The following is a 24018-nucleotide window of genomic DNA, read 5'->3' on the forward strand; positions in this document are numbered from 1 at the left end:
TGCCAAACAGGAGTGGTCTCAGTAATGGGTGCAGGTGAATACCATTGGTTACTGGCATAGTATAATACCTGAAGGATCCAAATGTTGCTGTGTGTCCTACATCTGTGTGTCAGTTGTCAAGACATCATCTAACGATTGGTTATGGTCAGGCTGTTGAAGTTATGTATACTACTAGAATGCAAAACAATGACAGATAGTAACAGTATCGCCCACAGCACAGTGTCAAACCATGTCATACACACGTGTAGTCAGGTTCCGAAATGTGTGTAGTACAATGCATACTGGCCACCAATAGAAACTATGGAGTGTTAACACTGTGTAATACAAGGCATGTCACCTTGCCCATGTGTCCACTATGCACATACATGCAGACAGTGCACCTCCACCATGTTCACAAATGTACACCTGCAAATCTGTGCTACACACATCCCACACATACTGTCCACTCTCTAACACATGCTGCCAATACTACACACATCAGCCAAGTGGCACGTGGGCGGACAATACACTATTGGAACAAACCCTGGTCTAAACAATACTACATTGACAATCATAGCTTTAATGCATCATGCCTGCTCAGCTACACCTTCAAGCATATCATTACACTCTACTGCTGGCAACATACTAACATTGCTATACTGCTATACAGTCACCCTGTGGATCAGCACCATGGTAGTCTGTTACTGCATCGATGTTACAGATGACAGGAGGTGGCACAGGTTTCATCATATGCATAGGGTGTGTTGTTGGTTTACCAGAGGCCTACAGTGAGCCATCCAATTGACATTTATGTGTGTGTGTGTGTGTGTGTGTGTGTGTGTGTGTGTGTGTGTGTGTGTGTGTGTGTGTGTGTGTGTGAGGGACGAGAGCACTGCTATGGGCCAATGTTGATGTAATGTGTGCAGGTATATGTTAGCCCTAGGTGTCTGGTTTATGTGTGTGTATGTGTCTGCATGCACACAGTTCCACCATGTGGCTGCCATATACGGGTATTTGTGGGAAAGCCACAGACTGTACCTGCCAGGCTTTACAGATCACCGTCTCTGGCCATGGATACGGTACCTGTGCCTGGCAGGGGTGCTACTGACACTATCAGGTACTAAGCCAGACTGGGTAATATCCCCAGAGGTAGATGGATGTACACGGGACCCAGGTCCCTGCTGGGACTGTCCAGAGCCATGTGCATGTGGTCTTCTAGGATGTTCTATGGACAGCCCATCCCCAACATTGCTGGGGCTGGTACTAGCACTACGGGAGTGGTTGTGACTTGGACGTCTGCGGCGACTGCCAGCTGCTGATATTGCTGGCATACGTCCACGTCGACGACTCAACCATCCCGCACTGTCCTGACACATGGACATGACACTGCAGGGGACATCTAATGTCTCTCCCCAACATATATCATTGACCTCGGTGTAATTACGGATGGCACCTGCTAGTTCACGGATACTGTCAATGACGGTGGTGTTATGTGCCCTCTGTGCCCTTAGTCCCTGTCTGGTGTACTGTTCCATACATGCCTGTGCCTCCATGACAGCCTGGAACATGCGTGAGGTTGTAAGACCTGTGGCACATATGCCAGTGGCATGATGAGCAGCAGTGCTCCGATGAGAACCCCTGGACATCTGCCTATGTGGTACCCTTCCAGACATCTGGGTATGGCTGCTGTGTCAGGCTGCATGTGCCATGGATACCACACTGTCCTGGCCAATGCCGACTGTACGCTGTCCCTCAGCTAAGAGCATTGGTGATGGATGTATTGGCAGTATGCCTGTGTGCATGGATGGAGTGGACACTTGTGTGCTGTCGATTGGTGGCCCAAGGACAGACCCTGGCAAACATGCCTGTGCCTCAACACACCTATCATCAGTATCACTATTTTGCTCAGTGACATCAGTTTCCCTGCTGTAGTGAACCAGCCCAAAGTCAGCACCTGTGAGAGGAAGACAGGAAACACACTTTACGACCTGTACATGATGTCGGCACAGATGCACATATGCACACATGAACACATGCACACATGCACACATGCACACATGAAAACATGAACACACGCACACATGCACGCATGCACACATGAACACATGCGCACATGCACACATGAACACATGCACGCATGCACACATGCACACATGCACACATGAACACATGCACACATGCACACAAATGCACTCCTCACTAAAACAGACACACACACACACACACACACACACACACACACACACACACACACACACACACACACACACACACCACCAGCAATCCAGAACATACTCAATAGCGGGTGATGGTGGGGTACAGTACAACAAGGCAAACAGTTATATCACACGTGTCAGCATGCAGGACGTGTGTTTCCCAACAGCATGCAGTGCGGGTGCTGACAGCCCTTGCCAATAACACTATACATATCTTTGATGGATGTGTGTTGTTATTCAGTGATTGGCCTCACCCTGGAACGCACTGTGTACATGGACATGACATTGCTGTGTAAGTATTAAAAGCTCTGCAATGTCCTGTGCACCATCTCTCACAGGTATACATACCATTTCTGGATGTGTATCTGTGTGTCACATAGATATCCATTTCTGATTAGAGTGTCTGTGTCTTTAGCAGATAATTGTGGACACAGGTTTAGCACATGCATGCTATGTATACACACAGGATGAGTGGTGCATGTATACCTGATGGAATACCATTGCTCAACATAGCCATTGTACAGTGGTTATGGTGAGTGTAGGACATATTGTGGACATGCCAGTGCCAGACATGACATGGCATGCTACAACACAACTGCAACATTAACCATCACACAGACACAGTGTGTCTTGTGATCTATACACTCAATAGCATTACAAGACATATATCTGTCACTTTGTACAAATGGTGATTGCTATACATATTGTGTATAGGCGCCTATGTTTGCACACACACAACATTGAGGTGCATAGCAGGTAATGCTATGTGTAGTACTGTGATCACTGTAACTGGATGGGGTGTACTGCCATCATCATGCAGCATCATGTGGTCACTCAAGGCTACTAATGTGTGCCAGACCGGCACATATCATGCTGTACCGGAACTGCAGTACCATGGCTACATTCACCATTTCATAGCCAGTTGTTACATGGGTTTGTAAGGTGCACAATAGGGAGCATTGCCTAACATGAATGTGTTATGTGCTGAAGAGTGTTGCACAGCCACATGTGAGGCATCTACCCCTCAGTTATATTATGTGTGCTGTGTGGATGACTTTTGGGATACTGTAGTGTGACCTTACAGCGGGTGTCTGAATACGCCATGTGTAGCATGTTAACGTGTACTGCGTATGACAAAGTTGTGTATGTTGCGTGCATGTGTATCAACTCTGCCTATCCAATGTCCACTACAGTGTTGCCACAATTGTGTGGGATGCTCTGTGTATTGTATGTGTTTTAGGCAGCTACCCACATTACTGGGATGTGCATAGTCTCACAGCAAACATGCACAGCATGCATTATGAGTAGGTGTGTTACTGGTACATGGCCTACACCTCACCTATGACATGCACATTTAATTAGCAATATTAAAGGTAGAACACACTCACCAGCATGGGTCTGCTGCCTTGCTGTCACACCTGAGGGACCTACAAGGATATGAGACACTTTGTCAGTGGCAACAACTGTGGCATTGCTACTGTGTGTTGGCAATCTTACAGTAGTACAATGGTTGACAGTCACAGGCCTACAGATTATATTCGTAATTATTAGTATTGCACAACACTAGGCACCACATTGTCTAACTACACAGTACACATCTCACATAAGCATGCTCTACCAATAGAGGTAACAGTAGTCTACAGCTATGCCATGTTACCTGCATGCTCCATGTCAACTTGCTTGGTGGCTCCGGCCTCCATGATGACACATGTTACTTGTTGTGGTTGTTATTGGCCAGGAGCCACCTGGCTCAGGAGCAGCTCCTCCACTCTGGTGAGGGGGGGGTGGATGGCTACCCCCCCACCTGTGGCAAGCTGTTGTCTGTGGATATCAGATGCACACTGCCGGACATGTCTAATAAAATCACTGCAGTGATGGCGTACCTGCTCATATGTCCGGTTATGCATGCCTATATCATTTACCCTATGGACAAGATCTTGCCACAGCGCAGTCCGCTCATGCTGGTCCTGGCTGGTTCTGGAGAACAGCAGGGCATAGTGCTGCACCAGGCTCGCTGTGATCTGTTCTTCCTCAGCCGTGCTATAGGGGGGATTACGATGGTGGGACATGACCCTGGAAGACAATGAAACAATATGTGTGAGCAAGTCATGTGGCACACATAACATTCTAAAGTACAGATATCAATTAACTGCCATATATAGCAACCTATTGGCTGTCAGAAGATTCACACTTTCAATACCACATATCAGTTCTCAACCCACAACTGCTTGACAGTGCCTGGCACACTCTATATATCAAACCATGTTTTGCACAGCAACAAAGTTAAAACAGTATGTAAGATTATACAACAGTACATGGCACACTGTATGCGACACAATGCACCACCTAGATACAGGAGGTATATATCATGCTAATGCATCATGAAATATGCAATCCATTGTAATTATTGTAAATTCCAGTGACAGTATTACCAGTATACCACACTAGTCGTTGATGGCAGACCCCTGCCTAACATATGTGCACATTCGTTAATATAGGTGGCATACTGCTGAACTAGACTATACATGTTGCTAGATACGCAGTTATATCCTGCAACACACATATGACCGAGGCCATGGTACAGGCATACCCACACACACATCAGACATACATACCAGACACAAAGGTATGGCAACCCAGGTGACCATTACCTGTGTACCTTACAGTACTGTGTGTCAGTAGTTACAAGACCTTATGCCTGAGGTATGTAATCTGTGAGGACTACAGGGAACACACAAAACAGTGGTTCCAATAAATGTGGATGTACATACTGTGCTGTTTAGACATACAGCTTCAGGTAGAAATACAGTTCATACAGGAGTTGGATTCACCAGCAGTAACACTCAATAAGCATACATGTACTGCTTTAGCCTACAATGGGACACCCCAGTCGACAACAAGGGACTATGTCAGACCGTATGGCATACTGCTTTTTCTGCCTAGCAATTGCATACACATCTTTTGCTGGGATCACAGCTAGGACACATAATACCATGACAGAAATAGTTTCCCACTAAGCTACCACACATATACCGAACTCTGACACATTCACCAACACATTCACCATCACACTCAGTCAACCTCACATAGCAATTATTGCAACAAATACATGTGGGCGTGTATCACTTCATAGATAGGTAAGAGGCTATTGGCCCTAGAGGCTATAGATGTCTAGACATACACTACCCTGGCCTTTGACACACAGGTAATTACATTTCATGTGGCCCTGTCAAGCAGAGACACAGAGGTGATTGCCTGGGTGTATTCACTATCTCCCATACATTCTTCAGGAGTATGTATGATGACTGCTAATTAGGAGCTTTGTTTGCTATGGATAGTTGGTTTGTTCCAGAGTATGGGATGTCTCTGAGATAAGAATCTATCCCTCCAGCATGAGCTGTTTATTATGGTCAAAAGGTTTGGGTCCCTAGAGCGTGTAGCTCATAGAGATTGTGATCTGTTTACATGGAGCATGTCCAACAGCTCTGGGTTTGACATAGCTTAGCATGTTAGGCAGGGGTCACCTCTGGGTAGGCGGTATGTGACACAGTCTAGTTGTGGGTTTGTGAGACGGTCTGCATAGGGCATCTGTTTGAGGCTGGTATTACTCTTTGTGAGGTATGTCTGTGTCATTTCCAGTTGCTGTAGATGTCTTGTGAGGTACATACCACATGGGGTATTGTAGTCTATAATGGGCTTTATGTGTGATGAGTAAAGGGGAACACTGACCTATATTTCCCTGGATGACACACCTTTTGTGATGATGTGTGCCACGTAGACAGATGACATGACTAGTGTGGCACTGTGATCATCATAGGGGAGACTACTGTCCACCTGTGTCCCATGGTCTCTTATCACACCTTCGGTGTTAAGTAGACTACCACCTATGTGGTAGTTAATGGGTACAGAGTTTTGGCATGAAGGGATGCCAATGCAGTGTCAACATTGAGCGTGAGTCCATGGCATTGTCACCAGGCATCTGTTGCAGTAAATATGACCCTCTCTCTCTCTCTCTCTCTATATATATATATATATATATATATATATATATATATATAGATATACACACACATACATATAAACATCCATTGGTGTACATATAGAGATACATATAGGCACATATACAGTCCACCTTTCATGGTGGGGATATCAATTATGCAAAGGTTGTGAGGTGCACAGTTATGTCATAATATTGCACAGTGTTGTGCGGAATGCATTGCAGGTGTTCTCAGCCCATGTAGCTTTAGCAGGCCTCACTGGCTGCAACACTGCAGACCTGACGAATCATACCCACAATGTTTAACCACCACATGTCATATACCAGCACTTTATGCTGTCTTGTTTGCCGCACACTACAACCTACATAGAAATATGCACATAACAACCTTCAACAACATATATATGTCCACCCTTCACAAACAGTTGCAGTATGTCCCTTGCTCTATGCACATGTATAGATGCTAATATATCTGACACAGACAGATCTCTCCATATGTGTGTGCGATACACACACAAGGTACACACTGTTGTAAGTTTGTGTACCTCACGGCTGACCTGTTGGGCCTTGCTGCAACATGAACAGGTGTCACATGTGAGCACACAGAAATAGTAGAGGGTGTATATATAGCTGCAAATGCTAGGTTAGCATACTAGCCTGGTACAGCTGTTGCCAATACTAAGCTACACGTTAATATGGCTATCATGCATTTGTTAATCTGTCACATCCATGTTTACATAACCGTATGGGCTACTCCCCCAAACAGACATTGTACACACTACTGTACAGACCACAGATAACATGGATCAGATGTTTGACATTTAATGCTGAGCTACATATGTCACAGTCACATCCCACTGCACACAGCTACACACTCATTTCTCCATGCCAATAGTTATGCAGGGCATCTGTGCATTGATCCATACTGCTGCCACATATGGATGATTCAAACTATGTAGAGTACTCTTCATAAACATCTACTACATGCCAGTAAATACATAGCTGTTACATAACTTTCCTTTGTGTGTGTTCATATTTATTGTTGTATACCTTGAATTAATTTTTCAAGGTATGTTTTTCAATATACTTTTTCTTTTCAATATATTATTTAATTTTCAATATATTTTTTTAAATATATTTTTTCAATATATTTTGTTTCAGTATATTTTTTTCAATATATATTTTTTTCAATATATTTTTTTTATTTTCAGTATATTATTTTGTTTTCAATATATTCTTTTTGTTATCTTTTTTTCAATATGTTACTTTTTCTTTCAATATATTTCCTTTAGATCTTTTTTCTTTATTTCTGCTGCAGCTGTTGTCTGCCTCTGCATGTCGCTCTCTCTCTCACTCTCTCTCTCTCTCCCTCCGTACCTGCAATGAAATGACTGCATGTGTGGACAGCAAGCACAGACTGCTTTTATAGGTATCTGCACATATGCATGTGATGGCCTCTGTACCATTTGGTGGCCACCATTTGGCAATTGCATGCAGCCTGCTGTGTGGTACTTGCAGTACTCACTGTCATAGCAACCCAGTTCTATAAATTGCTAAGTCAGTTAGGCGTAGCCCTTTCAGATTTCCAAAGTGGGGACTATGCTTGTTTGCTGTGGACACCGATGTGTAAGTCAGAAGGTTGGTATACTTCTTCTAACTGTTGCTAGGGGTGTAGCCAGTGATTTGAATGTTGTACTCAGACCTGAATGTTGCCACTTCCAGTACACAGTTGACAGTGTAGAATTGTACTCACCCCTACAAATGCTAACACAAGTTACATGGGAGTATGTAGTTTCTTTTCTACTTATACAATTAGCTGCCATACACATGTAGTTATTGAGATGTTTTCATTTGGCACATGAACTGTTTGGGAACTGCTATACTGTGGATTTTAATGTACTCACTTCTGCACAGTTTGTGCTTTTTATTTTGTTGACATTATCACAGGATGCTCATGAAAACTGGACAATTCCAGTACTGAGTATGCCTACCTACATCCTTGCTGGACCCTGAACACATAGGTATTTTGTACGTTTGGGTGGGGATTGTCCTTCTATGATACTGTGTGGGGGTTGTAAAGTACTGCTGTAACATTATTTACTGCTAGAATGGCTGATTCTGTTATCACAGTCATGTAATGCAATTCCACAACAGCTGCTGGTAAAGTTCCACAGAACAGGTTTTGTGTTATGGCATTCCTATCTTTCCTTTACATTCACTCAATCTGATGCATTATATATATATATATATATATATATATATATATATATATATATATATATATATATATATTTCAGCAACAACTTGCTATATATCTACTGTGGCTTAGTGGTAATTCATGCAGTTTAGTGTATCCAAGGTCCGAGACTGACAGTGGTGTTTTATTTTGCTGCTGAGCAGAACAAGGGCCCTCACATGCAGGTTGACTAAGGCACTTTTAAGCAGTTGTAAGCAAGTTTGCGCGACGCTTAGCATTACTTAGCTAAGTGCACACATGCGCACACTCACGCAAACCCGCGAACGACTGCTTAAAAGTGCTCACTCCCACTAACCCCCGTGCTAATTTCTTTGAAAGAAAAGAAAATGGGGTGATAGGAAAGTGGTGAAAAAGGGGCACAAAGAGGGTAAGACAGTATGGAAAATAACTAGGGATGTGCAGGACGATTGTAGGGAAGGTCCATAGCTGCCCATTTCTTTAACAGCAACAACTGTGCATATACTAGGAATTTGGAGGGAATTTTGAAACCTTCAACCCCTGAGAGAGGGGTGAGGACAACAAAGTACGTTGTACTGCCAATTAAATTTCAGTTTATGTGTCCAGCGGACATGTGTGCAAAATGGGCAGCTATGTATGGGGCGTACATTTTTTGTGGGAGCAGATAGCCCATTTTTTTTCAGGTGAGAGTGGAATGTGTGGTAGGGGAAGTAGGTATATTTGGGGAGGTAGGTTGAGGAGGTACACAGACAAGACAAACAAGATGCATACAGGGGCGGAATATGGCACATGTGGTAGGTGAACACCATTGACGGGGAAGGATGTTTGGAAATCGCAAGTCCATGAGCCCACAGATGGCAACAGTGGAACTGAGATTCCCACCCATGGGCAGTCACCACTGCACCTTCACAGCCCAGAGGGTGGCTGTGCTGGGGGCTGCGTAGGAGGGGCAGGCTCACCTGTGAGTCAAGCCACTCTCACCTTGAGCTGGTGTAGAGGATCAGCGACTGAACACTGGATCTCCCTATGCACCACAGCCCAGACTGTTCGGAGGGTGATAGGTGGCCCTCCTCTGGCCACGCTTGCATGGGGGGATGAGCCCCATCCCCTGCAGCGCTTCCACCCGAAGGTGGCACAGAGCCAATGAGGAGGAGGTCTCGGGCTGGGCACCGGACCTGCTGGTGCCAGGTGCCATTGTCAGCTGAGGTGGGACAGGTGGGTCCACTGGGACCAGCCTTCCCATACGTTCTATGTTTAGTAGGATTTAATGACAATATGGGTTGGTAACAGCCAACAGCATTGCAAATTAGTTGTAACAGCATGCAGTAATATTCCCATTAACCCAACACACCAGAGTTCCAACAGTTTAACAGTAAGCATAACACATGCATATATAGAACAACAGTGGACATTCCAACAGCATGCAGGATTGATTGGTGGCAATAGGCCACAAAGATTGTGGTGTTTGAACAGGGCACATGCATCAAAGTAAATGCAGATATTTATAAAACAATAGGACATATGTCCCAACAAATGTTTTGAGATTAGACATACCCATTGAGGTGTGGAATTGCATTGTTTATACAAATACAGTAGGGTGTAAAAAGATACCGCCATTAACATCTTATATGTACTTATAGTTTACACTACATTCCTATTGACCTCAGGTGTATATCCCCTACATGTATTATTACACTAGGCAACGTGCATTAAGTTGTGTAATGGGTTTGGCTAGTTCCTTATATACCTGACCTGTATCTGACATACAAACTGTCCAGGATGCAGATGTGACTGCTACGTATTTATATATTTTATTTATATTTATATATCTACATATCTGGATGTGTTCATGTGACATTATCAGTTATTTTTCTACAGCCCCCTACATTTCTAGCAGCACACTGACATTTCTGGGGAACACATTAACAAGCTACCCATGTGCCATATTTAACTATGCATGCCAGCCATTAACCAACAGCTGAGGACTGTATATATGCTTCACAGCTACTGGCACTCCCTTCATCCACTTTATATGGGCCTGGCCAAGTGTGGGTTGACAGCGCTTAATACAACAGTACTATTTATATAATGCAAGAGTACAACAACATTTTGAAGTAAGTGACACAGACACACTCCAGGAATTATACCTTTATTAATTACATTACACACTTTTCTAGAGGCTCTCTCTTTTATTTGATATTACAGTGCATGCAGAGGACTTATTCAAGACGTATTATACCTTTATTAATGGGTTACAAAACTCATTTTCAGGCTCTCTCACTTATTTTATATAACAGTACATGCAGAGAAATTATTCGGGGCTTATTATGCCTTTATTATTGGGCTACAACACTTTTTTCAGGCTCTCTCACTTATTTTATATAACAATACATGCAGAATAATTACTAACCTGCCTGGTGGCGCAGCCTTAGCAGCCTATCTGCATAGGCTTGCTGATTCGCAGCATGGACACCTGCAGCTGTGAAGTAAATGAAGGGATATTAAGACATACCTGTCCATTATATAGACTACAATAGCAATTCTTACATACTCAATTCCATGGCTACCTACTCAGTAGTGGGGCATTTTCATTTCCACGGGCCTCCTGTATCCATTGGTTCAGTTGGTCCTGCTTCCATCTCTTCAGGTCTGCATGGTGGTGTCTGACCTGCTCACCAGTCCGAGGGACACCTGTGGCACTGGTGAGATCATGTGCTAGATGGTTCCAGGCTTCTGCTTTGTACTTAGTGCCTTGGAACTGGCCCTGCAGGAGTCTTGCATCATGATGATGGACAAGGAGCCAAACCATCAGTTTTGACTCCTCAATGCCCCACCGTTGTGCTTGAAAATGACAGCCCTCTCCAGCACCGACCACTCTGACTGCAGATGGGAGCTACAACCAGTTATGGCGATTATTCCCACCTATGGAGCTTAAATATGTCTCATTTCCCACACTTATTTGTTATTGTCCGGTTTTGAAAATTCTCAGCTGAGTGCACACCTGCTTAGCACTGAGTAAACTTTCATTAATATGTATATGTATGTTGACACTGCATGAACAGCAAAAGCTGTCATGGCTTAGTGGTTCAGTACTGTGATTATGGTGCACAGTATCCCGGGTTCGACGCCTGTCATTGCTTTTTATTTTACTACTGGCCTGACCAGCTAGGAGGTGTGGCTGTGTTTAGCCGACTTTGCTCAACTTTGCCCAATGTTGCTCTACGTTGCTCTATGTTGCCCGACGTTGCGCTAGTTAGCATGGTGCGCCGCTTCGCGCAAACATGTTTTGTTTGCGCTAGTTGGCGCTATGCGCAGCTACACGCAAAGCCATTGTGCTAGTTAAACCAGTGCTTAGCTATGGGCAATTATTCTTAAATGTGCTTAATACTGGTAAACCTTGCTTAGCAGTGCTTCACATTGCTTAAGATAGGTTACTTATGCATTCTTTAGTATGCATGACCGTTTCACCTTCTTATATATATTTAAAATATCGTTCACTACTACATAGGCCATTTCAATGCATTTTAATAAAATTTAAAAGGTAAATGTCAGGAATTATTTTTATGCACAGAATTCCTACAGAAAATGGAAAGGGGAGTGGTGGGACTCGAACCGGGAATGCTTCCACTTTGGGCGAAGGCTCTACCACTACGCTACTGCTATTTGGCTTAATTTGCATATAAGTGGTTTATTATCCTCTTCGATGTCTAAACTGCTAACTGTAGCTAAGCAATGGGCACACCCACGCGCACACGCACAAATACGGGCAGCTATATCGGGAATAATAAAAAAAAATGTTTTACATTTAATTTCATTTGTACAGGGGTTTTGAATGTGTGGGAGTGTAGTGTTGGGGGTATACACATTTGAGCGGACTCGCTCATATCTGCTGACATTTGCAGATTTAGGCACTTGCAGGGGCGTGGATATTTGGACTGCTTGGCAGTCTGACACGCCCCCTGCACTCCTACACGCTCCGTGTTAGCCTTGGAGTTGAGTCAGCGCCCTCATGAATATGCATTGCGCGCTGACGTCATACTCTTAGGCTGCCGTTTCCGAGTAATAGTTAGTCTTACACAGAGGATTACTGAATCCCCCCAATGTCTAGTACTGCTGTTGATAAACTTACTTTCACTGAATAATATTTCACCAGTGACAGTTTCTTAATCGCCATTTTAAAGCTTATGGTAAGTAACTGATTTTCTGAGAAAAAAAATAATATACAATATAATCTTGCAAATGAGATGAATATTTTTTTGCTTATTTGAACACAGATAACCTCATTGGTGAATAATATTTTTATAACAAAGACTGAACTTTCATGTTAGCTATTAGAGAAAATCAAATTAAGAAATATTTTAAGCAACTCTAGTGTTTAAAGGAACAGTGAAAATACATGGGTGCCATGCAGAAAAGCAGCATTTAATCTGAACTATTTCAAAATGCAGTGTGTGACTGTGTGGATTCTGCATATATAAAACTTATTTCTGTATTCCTTCACAAAAAAAATGCATATGAATTGCCATTTGATTCTACTGTGCCTAAGACAGCTTGCATGGTCTAATGATAAGCACTTCTGTTTTACCTTCTCATATCATACACATAGCTGTAAATATTTTGTAGTTTGTGAAAAATACAGCCTAAACTTCCTAAATGCATGTGTATTTTTTTCTATCATTGTTTGAAAGAGTATAAAATGACCAAAATAACACAGCATGCCAAATTTTATTATATTTCTCTAGAGGTCATTGATTGAAAATGTGTGCATTTCAGTCAAATGGAGTACAGCGATATGTAAGGCAGGTAATGGTGCAATGAACAACAATTTCTAGAGTAGCATGTTTTTAGAATAAAGCAAATGGAAAGCATGTCAGCTACAGTTTGTCATTTTCCTGTCAACCGATCCTTGAACTTTAATTGTAAATTTTACCTGCTACAACTTGTCATCTTGCAGTTTCAGAAATTGCTGGAGGGCAGCACATTATGTATTCATGTTGTAAAACCTAAGAAGGACAGAGGGGAAACTCTTGAAGTTTAGCTGTATAAAACAATAGGAGCAGTTCATGAAGATACCATGAAGAGTGCAGCTCTAAGTATGCCTCATAGTAATACTTTTATATTCAGCAGCAGCAGCCCCAACACTAGCACCTACACCTGCAGCACCACAGTCATGGCTCTGTGGCTATGCTGGAAGATAATTAGGCAGTCTGGTTGAGTATCATATGCTAGTTAGCCATGTGCCTGATGCTAATTAGGCAGTCTGGTTGAGTGTCATATGCTAGTTAGTTATGTGCCTGATGCTAATTAGGCAGTCTGGTTGAGTGTGACATATTAGTTAGTCATGTGCCTGATGCTAATTAGGCCGTCTGGTTGAGTGTTATATGCTAGTTAGCCATGTGCCTGATTCTAATTAGGTGGTCTGGTTGAATGTCATATGCCTGATGCTAATTAGGCAGTCTGGTTGAGTGTCATATGCTAGTTAGTTATGTGCCTGATGCTAATTAGGCAGTCTGGTTGAGTGCTATATGCTAGTTAGCCATATGCCTGATGCTAATTAGGCAGTCTGATTGAATGCCATATGCTAGTTAGCCATGTGCCTGATTCTAATTAGGTAGTCTGGTTGAGTGTCATATGCTAATTAGTCATGTGCTTGATGCTAATTAGGCAGTCTGGTTGAGTGCCATATGTTAGTTAGCCACATGCCTGATTCTTATTAGGTAGTCTGGTTGAGTGTCATATGCTAGTTAACCATGTGCCTGATTCTAATTACGTAGTCTGGTTGAGTGCCATATGCTAGTTAGCCATCTGCCTGATTCTAATTAGGTAGTCTGGTTGAGTGCCATATGCTAGTTAGCCATGTGCCTGATGCTAATTAGGCAGTCTGGTTGAGTGTTATATGCTAGTTAGCCATGTGCTGATGCTAATTAGGCAGTCTGATTGTCATATGCTAGTTAGCCACGTGCCTGATTCTAATTAGGTAGTCTGGTTGAGTGTCATATGCTAGTTAGCCATGTGCTTGCTGCTAATTAGTCAGTCTGGTTGAGTGTCATATTCAAGTTAGCCATGTGCCTGATGCTAATTAGTCAGTCTAACTGAGTGTCATATGCTAGTTAGCCATGTGCCTGATGGTAATTAGGCAGTCTGGTTGAGTGTCCTATGACAGTTAGTCATGTGCCTGATTCTAATTTGGTAGTCTGATTGAGTGTCATATGCTAGTAAAGCCATGTGCCTGATGCTAATTAGGCAATCTGGTTGAGTGTCATATGCTAGATAGCCATATGCCTGCCACCGCAGAACAACTTCCAGCAAGTCATCTGCATGCTGAGTAATTCAATGATTTGCTCAGCCATGTAGGTTAGTGTCACCATCCCCACCATGTCATGGCAGAAATCAGAGCCAGAAACCATGTTCAACTACCTGCCATGAATTTGTGACTGGGATAAAGGTGAGGAGAACCATTAGAACCCAGGGATAGCGCAACAGTGAAGTGACATAATGGCACTGCTATCAGTACAGGGAATAGGGTAGGACTGTTGGAGAAACATTATTCACCAGAGATAACATAACATATGTGTGGTGCTGCATTCTTGAGTGTATCATCATTTGGATGAGATGTGAATCTGCAGAACAATCTGGGTGGTAGCCCAGGTGAATGTAAAAGATCCCATGGCAGCTACTAAAATGAGTACAGGAAGTTCCTCGATGCCCTGTTCAAATTTCCCTTAGTAGTTTAAATACTATCTCTGGTCTCCCTTGAAAACAGGCTACAATCCCAGCGGCACTATCTTAGTCAACAAAGGATAAATAAAATAAGCAAATAAAAATAATTGTATCATAATGGCAATGAAACTATTACAGTCACTGGGGGTGGGGGACATAATATTTGTGCTGTAATGGCACAGTTGAAGTCCTTTTCATCCATTCCTTTACCAGGTCAGATCTGACTTCAGCTTCTTTTTAGGATTTACATCTATAGCTCAAGCTCCTCCCTTTACTCATAATCATATCACAAGCCCCAGATTACCTCAGATCTTGTTTGCCACTTGCAGCAATCAGGCATGGTTGACATTGCTGAAGTTTTTCGGAGAACAGTGAATTTTGTTTTTCCTTTTTTAATTTTTCCTCAAGGTCTTTGACCCTCTTCTGCTCTCCTACCTACTCTGCACCTGTTCCCTTTTTTCCTTCTATGGTTTTTCTAGTAGTCTCCTTTACCATTATTAGTATTTATCTTAATTATCCCAGATTGTTGGGACTACTTTGATAACCATTGTTCATAATTGCGCCTTCTACTAATCTCTTTACTTTATTATTTATTGATTTTTAACTTTGATTTTTTCCCCCTCAGGACTCCTATGGAGATAGATCCCCAGCAGCAGATGGGGGAACTCTAATAGTAGAGTCCACCCACACAGCAGGGAGGGCCAAAAAAAATAAGACTTCAGTGGTGCTTTTTGAAAAAAGCCTTTCCAGTGCCCCTGAATGGTTGCCCGACTTTTGCACTCTGGATGCAGTCAGAAGCACTTATCTCTGCACCCAGAGGCCAGGACATCCATCACCAAAGATGTCTGGTATAGGGAACAATTTCAAGAGGTAGATACATTTTCTTTTCCCTTCTTCTCCTCATTCATCCAAGAAAATTTTCAGACATACCACCCAGTCAGAGAAAGGAAACAGCCTCACAGATAGATAACTGCTACAAAAAAGATTCATCCAAGAGGACCCACCAGACAAATGAGTATTCAGAACCTATTTGAGATTCTTCTTGATGACAAAGAAGATGGAGGATAGGCCAATATTGGATTTAAGCCACTTAAACCAATTTGTCTAGCACAAATTTCTGAATGGTCAGACAATCCAGGAAATACCTTTACTTCTGTTTGAGAGCCAGTCATTTTCTGTTCATAGTCCTGCCCTTTTGACTCACCTCAGCCCATTGGGTGCTCACCAAGTGTACAGCAGTGGTTGCAGCTCATTAGAGATTGCTGGGATTCCAAGTATTTCCTCACCTCAATGACTGGCTCTTCAATGCTCCTACCTGATGTTTATTGATACACACCATGGAGTACCTGCTCCAGTTATTTACACAACTGTGCATCAGGTTGGGAGGGTGGCCTAATGATTAAGGTGTTTGCCTTACAAACACAAGGTGCAGGGTTTGAGTCTCACAAGGGATAATTGGCTAAGTTTAAAATGTCTCACAAGGGCAGTTAGCCTAGTACTAACTTATGAACCTATAGTGTATATGAATCACAGACAACCACAACAAGTCTCATTTCCTCCCCACTCAAACCTTGGAAGTCATAGTGGCTTATCTGTATATGTTGTCTCAAGTGGTTCTATTAAATCAGTGCAAATTGTCCAAGTTGCGACATTTCTACTATGTCTTCAGTCACCATAAGCCAGGATGGTTATTTAGCTTCTTGGCTCAATGGTGACCTCCATATCCCTTTTGGCTTTAGCAAGATAATGCATGAGAATACTACAATGGACACTAGCAGTACAATGGTCTATGAATCAACATCCCATGACATCTCTCATTCAAATCATAAACATTTGCAAACAGCATGTCTTCTGGTGGATTCATGCATCAGATGTCTTACAGGGCCACCGTTTTGTCCCTCTGTTGCCCAAGGCCATGGTGGTCATGGATGGTTCCCAGTTGGGTTGAGGGAGGGCATTATCTGGCTAGACTGCCAAAGGCATGTGATCCATGTTAGTGGCCAACATTCAATCAATGACCTAGACATGAAGGCAGCCCTACTAATATTGTGGGCCTTTCACAAATCCATTCTCAGTGGATGATTACCATACAGACAGACACTATGTCAATGGTGTGATACAGCAACAAACATGGGAAACTCACTCTTATGAGACTGTAGCAATGAGTGATCTCTTCCAATCACTTTCTTCTGGCTATGCACATTCTGGGGAAATCAAATATTTGAACAGACTGACCAGATCTATTCTTCTAGCTCATGAGTGGTCTTTCAAATGTTCAGTGACAGAAGGATTTTAGCCAATGAGGCCAACCATGCTACAGCCTTTTTGCCTCAGCCCACAACTTCAAAGGCAATAGGTATTCTACCCTAATCCTTCCAGAAGGGGAGTCAATGAGAGATGCTCTTATCTGCAATTGCTCCCCCCACCAGTCTCCATTATGCTTACCTTCCTACACCTCTCATATCAAAGTCTTTATAGAAAGCATGTCAAAAGAAGAGCAAGACCATCCTTGTTTCCCCATTCTGGCCTTCTTAAGTTATTGGTGCCCATTCCTTTGGCTTCATCTGATATACCGTCTTTGGGTTCTGGATCCTTCTCAAGATCTTCTTTCTCACTGCTCCAGACTACCTCAACCAGGGATACAGGCCCCCAGGTTAGCCTCACGATTTCTTCACTTGCTATGATGACTAGACAGTCCAGGCTTTCTTTCTAGGTTTTACACATCCTCACATCTTCTCAAAAGGACTCCACAAGGAAGATATACAAAAGCAAATGGGAACAATTCTCTGTCTGAGCCAATAAGAGACACTTAATCCCTTTGCAACACTCATTTCTGCAGTCTTAGAATTTCTAGCATTCATTTTCCATAATGGATCAAGATATTCTGCTATCAGATACAGATGACAGCAATTTTCATCTAGACAAATATAATTTGTCCTTGGCCTTATTTAATTTATGAAAAGCCTTCCCCAAATGTATATTTTTACTGAGACCATCTATCAAAGACCACACCCCCTGAGACTTGACATTTCTTTTTCAGTGCTCAACTTAGTCGCCAGTTGAACCTGCAGCAAACATTGATTTAAAATTGTTGTCCTGGAAAACCATTTTTCTAGTTGCTGCTACATCTACTAGACAAGTATATGACCTCCAAGCATTGTCTTGCCACTCACCTTATGACATATTTCATAAAGACAGGGTTTCTTATCACACCAGCCTTTCCTTTTTCTGAAAGTAGCTTCTGAATTTAGCCAAACCAATATATTAGTTTACCAGTTTTTTTCCTGAAATTCTCCAATAAAGGAGAATGTATGCTTTATATGTTGGATGTACACAGACAACTGAGATTTTATCTTCATAGAACAAACTTTTCATAAAATTGGACCAATTCTTTATTTCAGTCTCAACAGCTAAATTGGGACAATCTGCACCACAAGTTAAATTAGCATGGTGGCTCACTGAATGTATTTCTTACGTTTATAAGCAGAAAGGTTTAACTTTACCAAAAGCACCACATGTTCATTCCACAACGTTAGGCTCCATTTCCTCTGTCTTTCTATCCAGAATGTCTATAGATCACTTTTGTGCTGCTGCTACTTGGTCTAATGCTCATACCTTCATAGCTCATTATAAATTGGATATCCTTCCTAGGAAGAGGACAGCATTTGGTTCTGCCTTAACCAGAAAATTATTCCATGCAACCACACTGGGGTTATTCTAGCTGAAGACTCAGTCCCAATGGTTGATGAATGCATGCAAAATACAATATCAGATACAGACTTTATGTATTAACAATAATGATGCATCTGCACAATCTGTTTTAGTCCTTCCTCAGCCTACCCCTTTGTTCCCCTTTCCATTGGTAGAATAGTTCCATAAAGTTTCCTGGTATGACGTAGAGGTATGCCCTTTTGATCCTTTCTCTCTCTAAGCTGTAGATACTTTTGCTATCATGCTTTTAGCTATTTACATAACTATTTATTTTCTATATCTTGATTTCAAGGTGGGAATACACAATCTGAGGTAATTCAGAGCTTGGGATAGGATTATGGATAAGGAGAGGAGCTTAAGCTATAGATCCAAAGTCTGATAAGTGGCCAAAGTGGGATCCAAGGTCAGATCCAGAACACAGTGTTCGATGGATGATTTACTAGTTTGTGGGCGAGTGAGAGTTGATACCATTGAAGGAGGTGAGGGAGTTCAAGCCAGCCCAGTTTAGCAAGTGAGAGACAGTGGTAACTATGGTAGGATGCCCCTGTGGCGAATTTGGTGAATTTGTTGTAGCAGGTCTCTAGCTTGTTTAGATCGCATTGCCTTAGGTTGGTATATATTGGACAGGCATAAAGTAGGGTGGAGATAAGGTGGGAATTTGCTATTGAAATCTTTGCTGCTTTGGTGAGAAGTTGCTTATTTCTATAGTGTTCCTAGTTTTTTGTGGACTTTTTTTGTGGTCAAGGATATGTGAATGTCAAATTTTAGTTTATTGTCTATTTCCACTCCTAGCAATTTGGTGTGTTCAGTTGGGTATATAGTGGTGTTGTCTTTTGCTGTGATGTTAAAGTGAGAGTTGTTTTGAGTATGTTTGGTGGGTAGGAAGATGGGTAGTTTAGTTTTGTTTGGGTTGAGTATTAATTGGGCATTGGATAACCAAGTTTCAACAGAGGAAAAGGCTTCCTGTGTGACTTTTTGCAGTTTGGGTAGGGACTGGGCTGAGCAGATGATGGTTGAGTCATATGTGTATTGTATGAGTGTGCCATGTTTGGTGGCAGAGGCTAGATTATTGTTGAAAACAGAGAAGAGTAGGGGTCCAAGGATGGATCCTTGGGGAACCCCTATGGAGACAGATAGTTGGGGAGATATGTCATTCTGCCATACAACGGATTGTTGGCGGTCAGACAGGTAACTCTGAAACCAGTTGGTAACTGATTGTGAGAAGGATAGGTTATTGAGGACAGAGATAAGTTGTTTGTGTGGGACCATGTCAAATGCTTTAGATAGGTCTAGGAAAGTAGTAGAGGAGAGATAGCCATTGTTTTTATGCTGAAGGATAGTGTTAGTAAAGGAGAGTAAGGCAGTGGTGGTGCTATGGTTTGGTCGGAAACCATGCTGAGTATTGGAAAGGAGGTTGTTAGTAAGGAGGTAGTCTGAGACCTGAGAGTGTATGCATCTCTCTAGTATTTTGGAGAGTGGAGAGAGAATAGCTATGGGGCGGTAATTGGTTAGTTCTGTGGAGGGTCCGCCTTTGTGGAGGGGAATTATATGTGATACTTTCCACAGTGTGGGAACGTAACTTTCTGACAGAGATCGGTTAATCAAGATGGATACTGGGTAGGCTAGAGCATCAGCTGCAACTTGTAGGTATTCACTTGGGAGGTTGTCTGCTGCTAATTTGGTGGGCTTAAGTTTAGTTAAGAGTTTTTTTATGTTGGAGGTAGGTACAGGAGAAAAAGAGAAGGCAGTGGGGAGATTACTAGTTGAAGGTGTGGGTTGGAGGGGAGGGGGGTTGTGTTGTTTAGCGAGTGATGGTATAGTTTGTGTGAAGTGTGTGTTGAATGAGGTAGCAATATGTTCTGAGGAGTGAGGGATGTTAGGAGGAGGGGTACTGACTTTACCTGGGTGGAGGATGGAGTTTATGGATGACCAGAATTGTTTGGGGCTGTGTTGAGAGGAGTCTAGGGCAGACTGGTAGTATTGAAATTTGTCCTGTTTTATTAGCTTTTTGACTCTATTGCGTAGTTCTAGGAATTTCTGTCTAGTTGAGGGGGTTTTGGTTTTGCGCCAGTGCTCCCAGGCTTTATCCCTGTTTTTCATTTCTGACTTAGTGGTTTTCTGTAGCCATCGGGAGGCTTGTGCTTTGATTCTGGAAAGTCTTATGGGGGCATGGTAATTAAGGATGCTCAGGAAGGTAGTATTAAAACATTCAACTGTGTTTTCAAGACTGAGGTACTTTAGAGGATGCCAGTTACATTCTTTGAGGGATGAGATGAATGTGAGTGGGTTAAAGTTTAGTTTTTTACGTATTTGATGGTAGATGACAGGTTTAGCTTGGTATAGGTATTTTTTGAGTAGGAATGTTGGGGAGTGATCACTGAGGCTATCTGATAAGCAGCCTGTTATATATGACTGGGGGTTCTTACTGACTAGTATCCAGTCCAGGGTAGTGTGCTTGCTGGAGTTTTTATTTATCCTGGTTGGCGACTTGGTGTGGTAGAGTGACTGTTGAAAATGCTTTTGTAATTGCAATTCAGAGTCATGCAAATTAGCTGATAATGAGGTCTTTCCTCATTGTGGCAAGCATGTTTCTGAATCACAAAATACTGCATTGTGAAAGCAGAGACTTTTTAGCCCAAGCCATATGGCTCGCATTAGGTTACTTATTGAATTCCAGGGAATATTTATTATATCCTCAGTTCATGCAGATAATAAATTCACCAGGAAATAAGTTCATGTCTGCTTAACATTCATAACAATCTATTTAAGTTTTCCAAGTAATGACAATTCTGGGAGGTGCAATATTTGAGTGTTTGAGCCAAATATGAGCTAATGGAACTTCAGATTCAAGCCAAGATGAGAACATGTTTAGAGAGACAAGGAGAACAGAGACAGGGTGAGAAGTCACAAGAAGATAATTTCAATTATAGACCAATGTTTTACCTCCACTGAGGGAATTAGGTTTTGCTATACTTTGTCAAGTAGTCTGTGGCTGTTTTTACTCTATTTTCTAAGATGTAGTTGCTAAAGCTATGCATGTGTTACTGTGGTGACTATTTGCATGTATTCAGAGGTGTGGCAGGAATCTATTTGATTTATGTTTGCTTCTTAAAAATATTTGTTTGAGTGCAGCCAATCTATCTGTAAAACATAACATATAAAGCATCAGGGCATTTAAACATTACAGTTAAACTGAGATACAATAAGTAACATGGCAAGAATAAGCTGCAATTTTTAGCTTAGTCAGCAAATTGAGCAGCTATAAAATCAGTTTTACTGCTAAAGAAGCAGACTGGTAACGTTAATAAAATAAGTGATTTAAGTTTAAGACCAGTGTCAAGAACTAGGATGCAGACCATGCTTCACATATTACATCAGATATCATTAACAGATACTGGAGTCAAATTAAGACTAACAGTATGCATTTATAAACAGTATGGATAATAAAATATAATTAGCATTAAAGTGAAATATCTGTTCTTCATAGGACAGTTATAACAGTTAAAATATAGCCCTTTCAGTTTGTTATGAGAAACATTTCATACAGTGCAATAAATTTTGTAGTGAATCTGTATGCAAAACAAAAGCTAATATATATTTATATATATATATATATATATATATATATATATATATATATATATATATATATATATATATACCCCCACCAAACAACTTGTGAGTTTCAAACAGTATTATATTTTGGGTGGGCATCAATGCATATTAGAGACTATTGCAAATAACCTGGTATGCATCTGCCAAACATAAATCCTCATGCAGTCCAATGTGACCAAACAGAAAAACAAGACAACTCATGGAAAATGCTTTGTGTTAAATTAAAGGAAGTAGTATTCCTCTAAAAAGCAGTTTCTCCAGGCATAGTAACAATAACTTACTTCATTTTGGCAACAGGATGGCATAATGCAAGAACTATCTTGACAGTCAGGCAGCATATAAGCCTGGGACAAAGTTTTGCATTGAATTAAAATTAAAGAGACGGACATGTGAGATATTGTTGTCTAAATTCATTTAATGCATGCAGGAAAGCTGCTAGTGAAAACTTTAGTTAAATTATTAAATGTGATATAGACCTCAGTGTTAAATACCAGATGCAGCTACATTTTGTGTTTTATCTTGGACTGACGAATAAATAACATCATCTAAGAATCATAGCAGTAGGCAAATTTTGTAATAATGGACATCGCAGTACACTAACAAACCATTGTTTAGAAGTAATAGTAAAAAAAGGTTTACAAAATGTTGTATATTAAAGTTATTGGAAAAGAACAGCTATTAAAACTATTCATAATCTGATTAGCCAGCACTGTGGAGTAGAGGGATAAAGCCCTAATTACAATACAGGTGAACTGTGGTTGATAAGTGGCTTGTACATGCTGGGCACTGGTAGAGAGGGGAGATGCATGAGAATTCCCTTTAATGAACCTGGGTGTAGGCTGATGATGTCACTGTAGGGAGGTGTAGTCCAATGAGGAAAAAGGGTGCTGGACCTAGTTAAGCTACTATTGAAGCAAGGTGATACACTGTATGTGTCCACTGCACACTGATCATGAGATGTAAACAAACTGATGCATGGGGAAGGAGGAGAAACAGATGGGTCATAAAGAAGGAGGGTAGCCTCCCCAGGATACCCTATGGTCTGTGCTAGCCCCAGCCTATATTAGTACAGGTCCAGAATTGAAGGAGTATTTGGTAGTCCCAGAGATGGAACGTGGAACACTCTGAGACAGAGGTTGTCAAATTGAAGTAGTGGAGAAAAAAAGTACAAAAACTCTATTCAATGTGGAGATCACAGATACTGTGCTACACGTTTCACAGATGCAGAGAAAAAGAAAGAAAAAAGAGAGAGAGAAAGAAAGTATGAAAGAAAGAAAAAATGAAATAAGGACAAGTGACAGCATTTTCATATATGTCTGCAATACAGAACACATTCTAGATTTATTTCAAACTCAGCAAGCATAAATAAGAAAAAAAGAGTCTCCACAGACATTTTGTCAGTAAACTAAAACAGCTTTGTAGTGACTAAAGAAATACAGTGGGAGAGAAAGTAGGCTATGTGCGATTTAAAGGAGTCAATGTGTGGACAATCCGTTGTCTTAAGGATAAATTAAATATTTATGGAAAACCTTTTGATGGTGAAAAATAGCCAGTCATTTGGAAAC

This window comes from Protopterus annectens, chromosome 2.part1 (assembly GCF_019279795.1).
Source record: "Protopterus annectens isolate FY-2018-M chromosome 2.part1, PAN1.0, whole genome shotgun sequence".
NCBI lineage: Eukaryota > Metazoa > Chordata > Ceratodontiformes > Protopteridae > Protopterus > Protopterus annectens.